Source organism: Ailuropoda melanoleuca, chromosome 2, assembly GCF_002007445.2.
Source record: "Ailuropoda melanoleuca isolate Jingjing chromosome 2, ASM200744v2, whole genome shotgun sequence".
Lineage (NCBI taxonomy): Eukaryota > Metazoa > Chordata > Mammalia > Carnivora > Ursidae > Ailuropoda > Ailuropoda melanoleuca.
In genome coordinates, this window is record NC_048219.1 from 64,430,749 (window position 1) to 64,444,338 (window position 13,590).

Consider the following 13,590-nt stretch of genomic DNA (forward strand, 5'->3'; position numbering starts at 1 on the left):
AAGAGAAGGGCCATATGCACCCCAATGTTCATAGCAGCATTGTCCACAATAGCTAAATCGTGGAAGGAGCGAGATGCCCTTCAACAGATTACTGGATTAAGAAGCTGTGGTCCATATATACAATGGAATATCACTCTGCTATCAGAAAGAACGAATTCTCAACATTTGCTGCAACATGGACGGCACTGGAGGAGATAATGCTAAGTGAAATAAGTCAAGCAGAGAAAGACAACTATCATATGATTTCTCTCATCTATGGAACATAAGAACTAGGATGATTGGTAGGGGAAGAAAGGGATAAAGAAAGGGGGGTAATCAGAAGGGGGNAGAAGGGGGAATGAAACATGAGAGACTATGGACTATGAGAAACAAATTGGGGGCCTCAGAGGGGTGGGGGGTGGGGGAATGGGATAGACCGGTGATGGGCAATAAGGAGGGCACGAATTGCATCGTGCTGGGTGTTATACGCAACTAATGAATCATTGAGCTTTACATCGGAAGCTGGGGATGTACTGTATGGTGACTAACATAATATAATAAAAAATCATTTTAAAAAATTAAAATAAAGTGACTCCCAAGCATGTACTGAAGTGCTGGCTAGTGCGCCGAAGCACGAGGCTGGAAGGGGCCGGATGGAGGGAGGACACGTGTTCGACAAGCTCCGTGCAGGCCTGACTTGGTCATGAGTTCAATATTAATGAATTAATGCTATATAATTAGGTGTCTTAAGCAGAAACATACGTAAAACAAGGTTATGTATCGATGGGTGGAGGAAACTGTTTTGACCAGAGGCTCGTGGGAATCTATATTTCCACTAGGGGCGATGGCTCAGTGTTTACTAATGCAATGTTCACAGAAACTTTATGGAACATTAACTACCACAAATAATGAGAATTGACTATTTCATCACGCTTATAACTGCCCTTTTTAGGGATTTAACTCTTGGGGTCTCTCTTTGTTGCCAATTTCTGTTCACCCTCACTTACTGAGTTTCACTTGTGTGGGGGACACCATGATAGTTCCTTAGAGGGTCCAGAGGGGACTACAGGTAATATCCTTGCCTTCCAGAAGCTTCTAACAGAGAAGAATTTGGATTGAAGGAGCCTAACAGCCTGAGGGAGGAATACTAATACCTCTTCAAATGTTTACTGTCACAGAATCATAAACTGCAAGACTTTGAAAAAAATGGCCTACTGCCTCCTTCTTCAACACCTTTCTCACCTGGCTCCCAGGGCTCCAAACCATCTCCTTGCCTCTCCTTATCCCCCCATTCCCCTTCTGCTAAACGTCAGGGTGCCCCAGAACTCAGTGCTTAGATCACATTCTTTTCTATCTACGCTCACTTCCTTGATCATATTATCTCCCTTTCTGATCTTAAATATTAACTAGACACAGATGGCACTCCCTGACTTCTAAATTCACACACCCACCTGCTTGCCTGACTTCTCCACTGGAAAATTCAAGGGGGCATGTCAAAATTATATCAAACTCCTGATATCGGCTTTTGATCTCACCCCACTGTAACCTTCTCCTTCTATAGTTTTCTTCATGTTAGTAAATAGGCACTTCATCTGTGGCAGATTTTATTTTCCAAAAATCCCACAACAATATACCCACTCTTACGTGCTCTTGCCACTCCCCCATGAAAAGATGGAGTCTATTTCCCTCTCTCCCACTCTTAGCAGAACTTTGTAACTGCCTGGATGCATACCAGATGTGAGAAGTGCCACAAGACTTCCATGGGGACGTCAAAAGTTTGATACACAAAATACCAACAGCATTTTTCACAGAACTAGAACACATAATCCTGAGATTTGTATGCAACACAAAAGATCCCAATTAGCCAAATCAATACTGAAAAAGAAGAACAAAACTGGAGGTAATTAACAATCCCAGATTTCAATATATACTACAAACCCATAGTAATCCAAACAGTATGGTAGTGGCACAAAAATAGACACAGAGATCACTAAAACAGAATAGAGAACCCAGAGATAAACCTATGATTATATGATCAATTGATCTTTGGCAAAGGAGGCAAGAATATACACTGGAAAAAGACAGGCTCTTCAACAAATGGTATTGGGAAAACTGCATAGCTACATGCAAAAGAATGAAACTACACCACTTTCTTACACCAGACACAAAAACAAACTCAAAATGAATTAAAGGCCTAAATGTGAGGCCTGAAACCATAAAAATCCTAGATGAGAGCACAAGCAATAATTTCTCTGACACTGGCCATAGCAACATTTTTCTAGATATGTCTCCTGAAGCAAGGGAAACAAAACTATTGGGACTACATCAAAATAAAAAGCTTCTGCACAGCAAAGGAAACAAGCAACAAAACTAATAAAAGACACTCACTGAATAGAAGAAGATACTCACAGATGACATATCTGATAAGGGGTTAGTATCCAAAATATATAATCAACTCAACACCAAAAACCCAAATAACCCAATTTAAAAATGGGCAGAAGACATGAACAGACATTTCTCCAAAGAAGACATCCAGATGGCCAACAGACACATGAAAAGATGCTCAACATTGCACATCATCAGGGAAATACAAATCAAGCCACAATGAGATATCACTTCACACCTGTCAGAGTAGTTAAAATAAAAAACACAAGATGCAACAAGTGTTGGGGAGGATGTGAAGAAAAAAGAACAATCTTGCACTGTTGGTGGGAATGCAAACTGAGCAGCCACTGTGGAAGACAGTATGAAGGTTCCTCAAAAAAATTAAAATTAGAACTGCCCTATGATCCAGTAATTCTACTAGTGGGTATTTACCCAAAGAATACAAGAACACTAATTCAAAAAGATATATGCACCCCTATGCTTATTGCAGCATTTTTTACAATAGCCAAATTATGGAAGCCACCCAAGTATCTACAGATGAATGGATAAAGAAGAGGTGGTATATATATGCAATGGAATATTGCTCAGCCATAAAAAGAATGAAATCTTGCCATTTGCAACAACATGGATGGATCTAGAGAGTATAATGCTAAGTGAAATAAGTCAATCAAGGACAAATACCATATGATTTCACTCATGTGGAATTTAAGAAACAAAGAGAAAAAAGACAAAAATCTTAACTGTAGAGGACAAACTGGTGGTTATCAGAGGGGAGGTGGATGGGAGGATGGGTCAAATAGGTGAAGGGGATTAAGAGTGCACTTACCTTGATGAGCACTGAGTAATGTACAGAAGTGCTGAATCACCATATTGCACACCTGAAACTAATATAACACTGTATGTTAATTATACTGGAATTAAAATTTAAAAAAATACTTTTGAGGAAAAATGAATTTTGGTACAGGTTCCACCTGGCTCTCTCTCTTTCTGAGGCCACTCACAATTGGAACCTTGGAACCAGCCACCGTGGTGTGAAGAAGCCAAGCAGCCACGTGGAAAGGCCACATCTAGATGACCCAACCTTAGCCAACAATCAGCATCAACCACCACATATGTGAGTGAGCACCCCCTCAGATGAAGCTAGCTCCCAACATTGGAGTGGCCTTGGCTGACACTGAGTGAGCAGAGGCAAGCTGTTCCCTCAGAGCCCTGCCCAAACTGCAGATTTGTGAACAAAACAAATGTTGCTGTTGTTTACACCACTAAATTGTACGACTAGTGGTGTAATGACTGGTTTTGCAGCAATAGAAACCTGAAACACTGTTGTTAGATTTGCTCAGGCCTGAACCTTGGGGTCATCCTTTCTCCCTTCCCCTCTATTTCTCCCATACTCCACTCCCAATCTGTCAGGAAATGCTCACAAAACATATCCAGAATCTGAGCTCTTCCTGCACCTCCACTGCTACCAATCTTTCACCACCGTTCCCCATAGGAGTTATTCCAGTAGCTTCCCACCTGGCCTCCCTGCTTCCATCTTTGCCCCTCTTCCATCTAATTCTCAACACAACAGCCAAAGTGATCCTATTAAATATAAGTCAGATCACATTAACTCTAATCCAAAGCTCAGATGGCTTCCCATATCACGATACAATTTCCTCCCACCTCCCAAGAGCTTTCTGTCCTTGTTTCCTACTATTTTCAGTCCCCAGATCCACTGACCTCCTTAAAGCTCCCCAGACACACAGGTCTGTTCCTACCTGGGCCTTTGCACATGGTTCACTCCCTTACTTCCCTCAAGTCTTTACTCAGCCTCACCTTTTGCGTGAGGACATCACCAGCCATGTTATCCTCACTCCCTGCTTCATTTTTCTCCACAGCACTCCTTACCACTCACATCATTTTAATTATTTATCTGGTTTCTCTCTTGCCACCCACCCCACCACAACCCTCACACACAGAGAGACCACGGAACACGTAGTAGAGTGTTAGCTACATGACAACAGGGTTTTCTGTCTGTTTTACTCACTATTGCATCCCTGGTGTTTTAAACAGTACCTGGTCCGCACACTGAAGGCTGCTGATAAACATCTATTGAATAAATGGCTGGGATTAAATGCTCTGGTTGAAGTCATATCATCTAAGTAGCCTTGGGAAAATTTGAACCCAGTCTTTTGCTCTAGCTTTTATACCAAGTAAAATACCTTCAGCTACAATAAAAGAATACACAAATAAATCAATAAAGAAAATGTACCATCTCATGAAATGAGACATCCTGAAGTGTTTCCAAAGTTGATTATTTTAGAAACACTATGATGGTGTCAAGGACCTATGACGATATTCTCGTTACCATCTTTATGTAATGTATGTTATAGACTGAATGTTTGTGCCTCCCCCTCAAGTTCTTATGTTAAAACCCACAATGCCACGATATATGGAAATGAGGCTTTTGGGAGGTTATTATGATTAGATTAGGTATTGCATGGTGCACTGGGTGTTATACGCAACTAATGAAGCATCAAACTTTACATCGGAATCTGGGGATGTACTGTATGGTGATTAACACAATATAATAAAATAAAATTAAAAAAAAAAAAACCTGTAAAAAAAAAAAAAAAAGATTAGGTGATGCGGGTGAGGCTCCCATGATGGGATTAATGCCATTATAAAAAAAAAAAAGGAGAAGACATGGGGTCTTTCTTTCCATGTGCACATAACAAGGAAAGACCATATGAAATTGACCAAAAAGAGAGCCCTCATCAAGAACCTGATCATGCTAGCACCCTGATTTTGGACCTCTGGCCTCCAGAACCATGAGAAATAAATCTTTGTTGTGTGAGCCACCCAGGCTATGGTATTCATTATGGCAGCTCAAGCAGACTAAGACAGCATGGCAGATTTTATTTCCCAAAGATAGCCACTCCTACGTATTTCTTCCACAGGACATGCTCTTCATACAAGGTGACTTTTGCTCCTCCCACCAAGAGGGGGTCTATGTTCTCTCAAATCTAGGTAGGGGTTGTAGACTGTTGATCCCAATCAACAGAGAAAGGTGGATGTGATGCTATGTCATGCCAGGTTACAGAAAGGATATAGCTTCCACTTAGCTCTCTCTTTCAGGATGCTTCTCTGGGAACCCAGACAAAACGTTGTGAGGAAGCCCTTGTCGCATGGAGAAACTGACATAGAGAGGAACTGAGCCCCTCCCTCTAGCAGGCAGTACCAATTCGCCAGCCGTGTGAGTGCCATATTGGAAGTGGGTCCTCCAGCTGTAGTCAAACCTTCAAATAATTACACCTCCAGCCAACATGTTCTTGTTACCTCATGAGAAACTCCTAAGCCAGAACCTTTCCCAAATTCCTAGCTCACAGAAATCTTGGGAGATTTTTGTAGTTTTTAAGCCATTAAGTTTTGGGGTAATTTATTAGGGAGTTTTTATGTGAACTAGATTGATGTCATCTTGGAAAAATCCACCATGATAATCCTCTGTGACCTGAAGCCTTCTTGAGAACACCCCCCTCCACCATTCTTCCTTTTTGTTTAACCACACCCTTCAGTACACTCCTGGAGCATAACATCCTTAATCTACCCTGGAGACCTGGAGATATGACTATGGTCTCAAACATTCTCCTCCTGGGTGGTCTCCCAGCCTCTAGGGTTATGAAAACAGGTCAAAGACAGATCTTATGGGAGGTGGGGCTGCAGAGATCTCTAGCCACCACCCAAGACATGTAAGTCCCTTTGATAAGCCATTTCTTGTCAAGCTGTACTTGTTGGCCTTATTCTTCAGTCTTATGGACACTTTGGCCTTTGGTGGTCATTTTGTATATACCTTCCTTTCATGGAGCATATTGGAGAGTTAATATACTCAACATGTTAGCTTTTGTCCTTCGTAGTTAAGGCATGGCTGCAACAGCTTCTGACATCACATCATCGTTTCAGAAAAGCATGACAATATTCTAGGAGCAGAATTCAATTAATCTTTTTTTTAAAGATTTTATTTATTTATTTAAGAGAGAAAGTGGGCGAGAGAGAGAGAGCACCCAAGCTGGGGGAGAGGCAGAGGGAGAAACAGACTCCCCACTGAGGCGGGAGCCCAACGTGGAGCTAGATCCCAGGACCCTGAGATCATGACCCGAGCAAAGGCAGACAGTAAAGCAACTGAACCACCCAGGCACCCCAGAATTCAATTAATCTTGTAAGCACCAATCAACTAGAATCTTCGGAATTCAACTCTGCACGCAGGATTGCATCACTAAGAGCTACAGGACTGCCTAGCTTTTTATATGCTTTTCAAGCAAGGGCAGGGAGCTATATCGTTATCACTAACAATCTCACTAATGAAACTGCATTGGTAGCATCCATTATGCTAATTGAAAAGCCACCAATTTCATCAACAGAAACCTATTTCTTTTTTTTTTTAACAGAAACCCATTTCTAACATTAATTATGCCAACTGGTAAAGCCTCTCCTGTTGGTCAGAGATAAACATCATGGAAGCTTTTGCTGCAGCTGTTTCTGAAGTACAGGTTTCCTAACTAGAATGTCGGCTTTCTGCCCTAGGATGGAAATTCTAAATGAGGACAAACGACAGTACCTTGGCTATCTCGTAACTCTGGAATACATACATGAGAACACACTGCCTGTGATGAAATATTTTAAGTATATTACAGACATTACAATGCTCAGTGTGGCTCTCTTATCTCAAGTTCATTCCTACATCCCCTTTCATGCATCCCCTTCAAGTCTTCCTATTATTTCATTAGTTTCTGAGGAAACAAATCCACTCACACAGGGATGGGTTTCTCTTCTGATACTCCATCCAGGATGAGTTGCAAATGCTCTGTTTTGGCTCTTAGATCAGCTAGATGCATGCCCATTTCCCAAGGAAGGCAGTAATCCTTGTAAGCAGTTGAATCCAAACCTGTGTTCAAGAAGGATATGCCCCATACTCCTTTCACTGCCTTATTGCTTGCGTCTAGAGTCAAGGTTCCTCATTATGGTTGCAGTAGTGCTTGGTACCCTGGTGCCTACTGGGTTAAGACCAGGACTGTGTTACTCCTTAATGTTTGTCCCCTGGTTTTCACAGGAGAGCCACTGAAAAGATACAGATACCATTGAATTCCCACCACATACCTTTGTTCTCTTTAGTCTCCATGTGAGGATGGACAGGAAATGACCTATTCTCCTGGTGGCAGAGGTCAGCTAAGCTTTATCAAGCCATGTGGATGCCCCGGCACTGACTAATGAGAATGGAGAGGATAAAAGGCTAACCCAAGGGACAGCAGGGACTATGAGGAGTAGCCCCAGGAGAGCCTGGATTCCAGCCCCACTTCTGCCAATGCCGTGGTTTTAGACATGCTCCTTCACCTTTCTTGGTTCCTCCATTTCCTCATCTCTAAAACGTTAAGATCCTTCTGAGCTGGTTAGGCCAGTTCTGGCTACATGGCTATTACTTCCAGACAAACCTGGCAGTGCCACCTTCTTAGCTGTTCCCATATTTCCCTGTTCCCTTCTTTTCCCTCCATCTCTTCTTCTCTTCCTTTATGCCTCTATCCTTTCTTTTTCTTTTTTCCTTCCCACATATATAGGGTACCTACTATGGCCTCAGAACATTTGCTGCCCTCAAGGAGTTCACCACCAAGTAAAAGACTATTTCACCACAGAGTAAAGGACTAAATTACTGTTATTTAAATGAGAATAGGGGCACCTGGGATGGCTCAGTCAGTTAAGCATCTACCTTTAGCTCAGGTCATGATCCCAGGGTCCTGGGATCCAGCCCCGCTTTGGGCTTCCTGTTCAGCAGGGAGTCCGCTTCTCCCTCTACTCCTCCTGCCTGTGTTTTCTCGCTCTCTCTCAAATAAATAAATAAAATCTTTAAAAAATAATAAATGAGAATAAACACTAAAATGCTACCTGATAATTTACCAAGCTCCCACGATGTGCCAGATAGCATGCTAAGTGTTTTTCCTGCATCAACTGATTTAATTCTGGCAGCATCCCTGTGTGGAAGGAAGTGTTGTCCTAGTTTGTGTTTCAGAGAAGTCAAATGCTGCACCTCAAATCTCACAGCTGCTACCTGACAGAGCCTCTCGGTCAAGTGAAAAATCACTGTGGCACGTGACAAGTGCTACCATAGTGGTATGTCCCAAAGCAGAAACACTGATGAGGAAGAGAGAAAAAGGATCTCTCCCCACATGAATCTGGAAAGATTCTTTGAAGAGGTACCACTGAAGAATGAGAGGAACTTTACCTGATGGGGAAGAATCTGTTGCCAGGTTAGATTAAGTCATCACTTAGGAAACAATAAAGAAGGAATTAAGAAGGTCACTGTCCCCTAAAAATATCACAGTAACAGAAATTCCTTGGAATCTCATGAGGTTGTATATTAACACCGATGCTGCATCTTCTTTTTTTTTTTTTTTGCAAAAAATACACACAAAAAATCCCCCACTTCATGATGACGGTTCTTGCTTCATTTCCTCCTTTATGCTAAGTAATACTGCATGTAACTGAAAGGACATGAGCTTTCTCAGCCTCCTGCCTGCCCTTCCCCCAGCTCCAAGGCCATATGCTTGTTAATCACGTGGTTCTTTTCCAGAGCCCAGTGTTTGAGCGTACTTTTTCTTAAGAAATACTCTAGAACAGGCCAGGGGAAACCCCTTCACTTTCTAGGAACATTGGCAGCTGCGTGAAGACCTCAGGTGACTGGTTCTTTATTTAGGTTCTGGCTTTGACTTATGCCCAGTCCCAGATTCTGAGTCAGGAAGTGTGGAAACGTGAGGGTTTTGCTGCTCAGCACTCATACTCTCCTCTTAGATGATAAGAATCAGGTTTTCTTAGGGAATCACTTCTCCTCAAGTCTCAGTCTAAGGGTTTGAAAGTAGTTACCTGTCGCAGGCCTGGCCAGTCGAGGCCATAGTCATACTACATGCCCATGCTGGGCCAATGAGCACCAGCTTCGGAACTTTATTCGTCCTCTTGGCAAAAAAAAAAGTCTTCCCACGTTGGTAACAAAGTTGGTGGGATATGAACTTGGCATTCCAGCTGCTCGTCTTTGCCACCACTTGAGGAAAGCCTACCTGAAGATGAAGCCAACATAGTGTCAGTGTTTCTGCTCGGGCTGGTTATGCCCTTCATGGCTTTCTTCCTGCCCACACATGAGGTCACTAGGTGTCACTGCAACTGCGCACTAACAGACGGGCTTCTGATGGGAGCACAGCTGATACTGCCTTTATTCAAGAGATCAGTGCTCTCCCTCACCCCTACCTGGATTCCCCACATCCTGGCTGAGACCCCATAACCTCTCCAGTTACTTAAAAATCTCTCTCTTGCTTAGTGTGTTCCAACACTGTTGTTGTCCCCAGCCAAGACCTGCCAGCCCCTTCACGTCCCAGAAAGTACATCTGAGCAGTCAGTCTGGAACTCTCTCAAGGCCAATATCAGCTCTTCTGTCAGCAGGGTGACACTGTTTTTTGGCCCAAGAGACTCAGACTCCTCCACCTTCCCCTGAAGCTCTAGAGCCTTCCTGCAGAAGAATAAGGTGTCAGACTTCTGCCTGGACATCTGGGGCCTCAACACACGTGCCACCTGAGACTGCCTGCTTCTCACACCAGCTCCAGTCTCCAGGAGAGCCTGAATGAGTCTACGTGGAGAACATTCCTTCAAACCAGCATCGGTACGCAACAGTGCTGTTCCTTAGGACCGATAGCCCAGCTATCTGTCAGAGCTGATTAAGCAGCCTCGTGTCCAACCTTATGACTTTCTGAGATGATAGCCCATTTGCCCTGCTTCATCTGCATCTCACAGAAACTCATGATTGCTGGTGGCCAACTATGATGCTTCTGGGCCACATTCTGTTCAGCCAGAGCATCTAAGATATTAACATACCTGGAGGGACTCCTCCGTGGCTTATCTAAGATCGTCTGGTCTTCCTGAGCCACTTGAGGCAACATCATAGCTGCATGGTGGTCTATAAAGTCCAAGCCTACATTCCTGATACAATACCACACTTCCTGCTAGAAATTAACCACAAGAACAAAGGCCATTTATGTTTCCCAGCAATGTCTTGTTTGTGGACAAATTGCAAAACGGCCACAGCTGAACCAGAGTTTCAGGCAGGTCTCAACTAACTTTGGTTTATATTTCTCAAGGTCGTTTATCAGCTGATTCTTGGAACTCAGATGCATTTTTCCATGGAAACAGTATGACAGACATATGAGGGCCTCAGGTCAAGCCATAAGTGCGTAGAATAACCATGGTTCCGAGAGCACTATTTCAATAACTCCCAGTCACTATATGTGATATTGCTTCTTTGGGAAACTGTGAAGCACTCATGATGGGTACTCAGAACATATTTCTCAGCCTCCACATTCATCCTGACAGCATGAGAGAATTACCTCCTTTGATTAAGCACTCATTCAATCCTACAAATATTTATTGTGTATCTATTTTGTACCAGCCACTTCCCTAAACGCTATAGATAAAGCAATGAAGAGAAGTAACTCCCTAGATGTTCTGAAATGGGGACACAGGGTCAGCTGCTACCATATTGACCAGCATACTGGAGGAAGGGCTACCCAGTTTCTTCTTCCAAAATGACTAGGATGTCCCAAAGTTCAATTTTCATTTATACCCTTGAATGCATAAATGCAGACTATCAATATGTCAGTTTCCTGCCTTAACAATGTTTAAATCTAGTCCTCGTTTTGCATCCCCCTTTTCACATTGGGCTGTGGATCCTCAAATGGACCAGACGCTAATCATCAAGATAAGAAATATTTTCTAGTCTTCCATTGGACAGAGAAGATTCTGGGAAGCGTGCTGAGTCTTGACAGAGTTTGACTGGCTTGAGGCCTTCCAGGTCCTTGAGCATCCTAGAACGGCTTGGGAGGTCACAGAGTGATGGCAATGCTTCTCATACCAGTGGAGGTGGATTTCCAGACAGTCCAGATGGTAAGAAAGAAGCTACATTCTTCGGCTTCCCACACTGATCTGGGAGAACCTTCTGGGTAAATTCAACTGGACTCTGACCACCTCTCTAACATTTGCTTATGTCCTTATGTAACTGAGCATCCTGCCACAGGACTAAGTGCAGAATGGGATTTACATATCAGTCCTTCTCATTCATTCCCTCAGGGCACCCAAAGTATCCCCAATTTAAAGAAATATTGATCATTTTCAAGTGCTCATTGCTCCTTATGAAGTGGTCCTATAGCTTTACTCCTCACCACGTTTAATGTTTTTGTGATTGGTCTAAAAAACAAAATAAAACAAAAAACTTTTTGTTACAGGACAACAAACTTCAAGAATAATAAATCTCCTGATAGCTACTCCCTTTTTTTCATAATAGGCTTGTTTATATGGATTAAAATGCATTAACTACGGTTTTGAGTTGCAAAATATCCACAATAAAAACCAGTGACTTCCCAATAACATCATTAGATTCTGGTGTGCCTTAGGACAGGGAGTCTTGAGTTCTGCCGAGGGGTGTATGATGAAGTAAAAAAATAACAAAATACAATCCAGCAGTTATACAGATACTGCTCAAACCCTGGTGTGGGCTTTCACTACGAGGCCGTCACATTTTTCCATTGACCTGACACCAGACAGCGAAAAGTAATCGTCTAGAGACATGGAGAAAATGTTTCTGGAATATCTGTTTAAGTTTATCGGGAGGGGGAAATTATACTTGTTTTATTTGGCAATCATAAACTTGACCTAGACGTGTGTAGAGGATAACAAAATTCCTCTCCATAACTTTCATTCCCATAGAGAGTGACTTCTCAAAGGCCACTAGAAGGAGTTCAGAGACTAGAGGTTGGTAAACAGCATCCCTCTGTCCTCCTTAGAGCAAACGCAGCTGTGTTCCGAACCCTAGCGCCAGGAGCTTGAGACCACGTGCCAGCCCATCGCACCGGAGTCTGGCCCATCCTCATCACTGTGGCCACTGGTGCCCAACACTGAGAAGGCAGGTGGAAGCAGCTGGGCCTCCTCTCCTTGTTTTTCACCTCCCAGGGTGTTAGAGTGTGGAGGTGGGAACAGAGGAAAAGAGACATGAAGAAGTGTTCCACTGTGCCCTTTATGAGTCTGAACGTGAAGAACAGAACCCCAGCCTCCAGTGGGAGACAGCAGCTCAATGGCCTTCACCCCCAGGAGCCCTCCTGCTGTGTCTTCAGACATTTCTGGATTGGAAGGCTTAGAGCCGGCCAATTTGACTCCAGGCTCTGCCTCATTCTAGCTGTTTGACTTTGGATAAGCAACTTTCCTCTTTCATAAAATTAGGAATAATATAAATTCTACCACTTAGGGCTGATGATTAAATGGGATACCATGTGTGCAATGTAACAGGGCACCATATTGGGCACATGGAAAGAAGGCCGCAGGGGTAGTTAGCCTCCCAGAGGATATTACTAGGGTTTTACTTACATGAAACTGCAAAACCTATACTTTCTTCCCCAAGTTGGAGAAGATGCTTTACCATTTAAGCCCAAAAGATCCAGAGACTTGACAATTTACAGGTAATGCCCCATACTCCACATGATGGTCGATAAGAGGATTCCAGCCTCTGTGAGAAGTGCTCTGCTAGACCCCGAAAACCAGTGTAGTTTGTTCTTTGTGTTCAAGAGTGAACGACATCACTGCTCCATTTCGGGGAATCAAATGCCGAAGTCACAGAGGACGCTTTGCAGTTTCCCCACACATACCCAGTGCATTTCCTGCAGGCTGGTATTGCAACCCCAAGCAAATCAAAAGTCCAGCAACACTTTTTTAAAAATATCATCTACGTAAAGAACAGCATGCTCTGGTTACAGGGCCATAAGAGTTGGGGGAAGGAATTTCATAAAATACCCGGGGCTGGATATGAGGAGGGAGGCAGTGCAGGTCGGGGACTGACCGCTGAGCTGGGAGGTAGGAAAGCCTGGGTCCCGGACCCAGCCCCTCCGCGTAATAACTGTGATCTCAGGCACAGCCGTCAATGTCTCTGGGCCTGTGTGCTCAGGTGTGCACTGCAGGGAACGGGCTAAATCGTCCCCAAGGCGCCTTCAAGTCTGAGGTTCTGGCTACAGAGAAGAAAGAGGACTTAAAGAGATGCGAGATAAAGAACAGGGCAGCACTGCAGCCCAAATCCAGAGACGGCCAGGTGAGAGCAAAGCGGTCATTAACCGAGTAGAGAGGACAAATGCCCGCTTTTCCCAACTAGGTTTAAGAGTTTTACATCCTTAATGT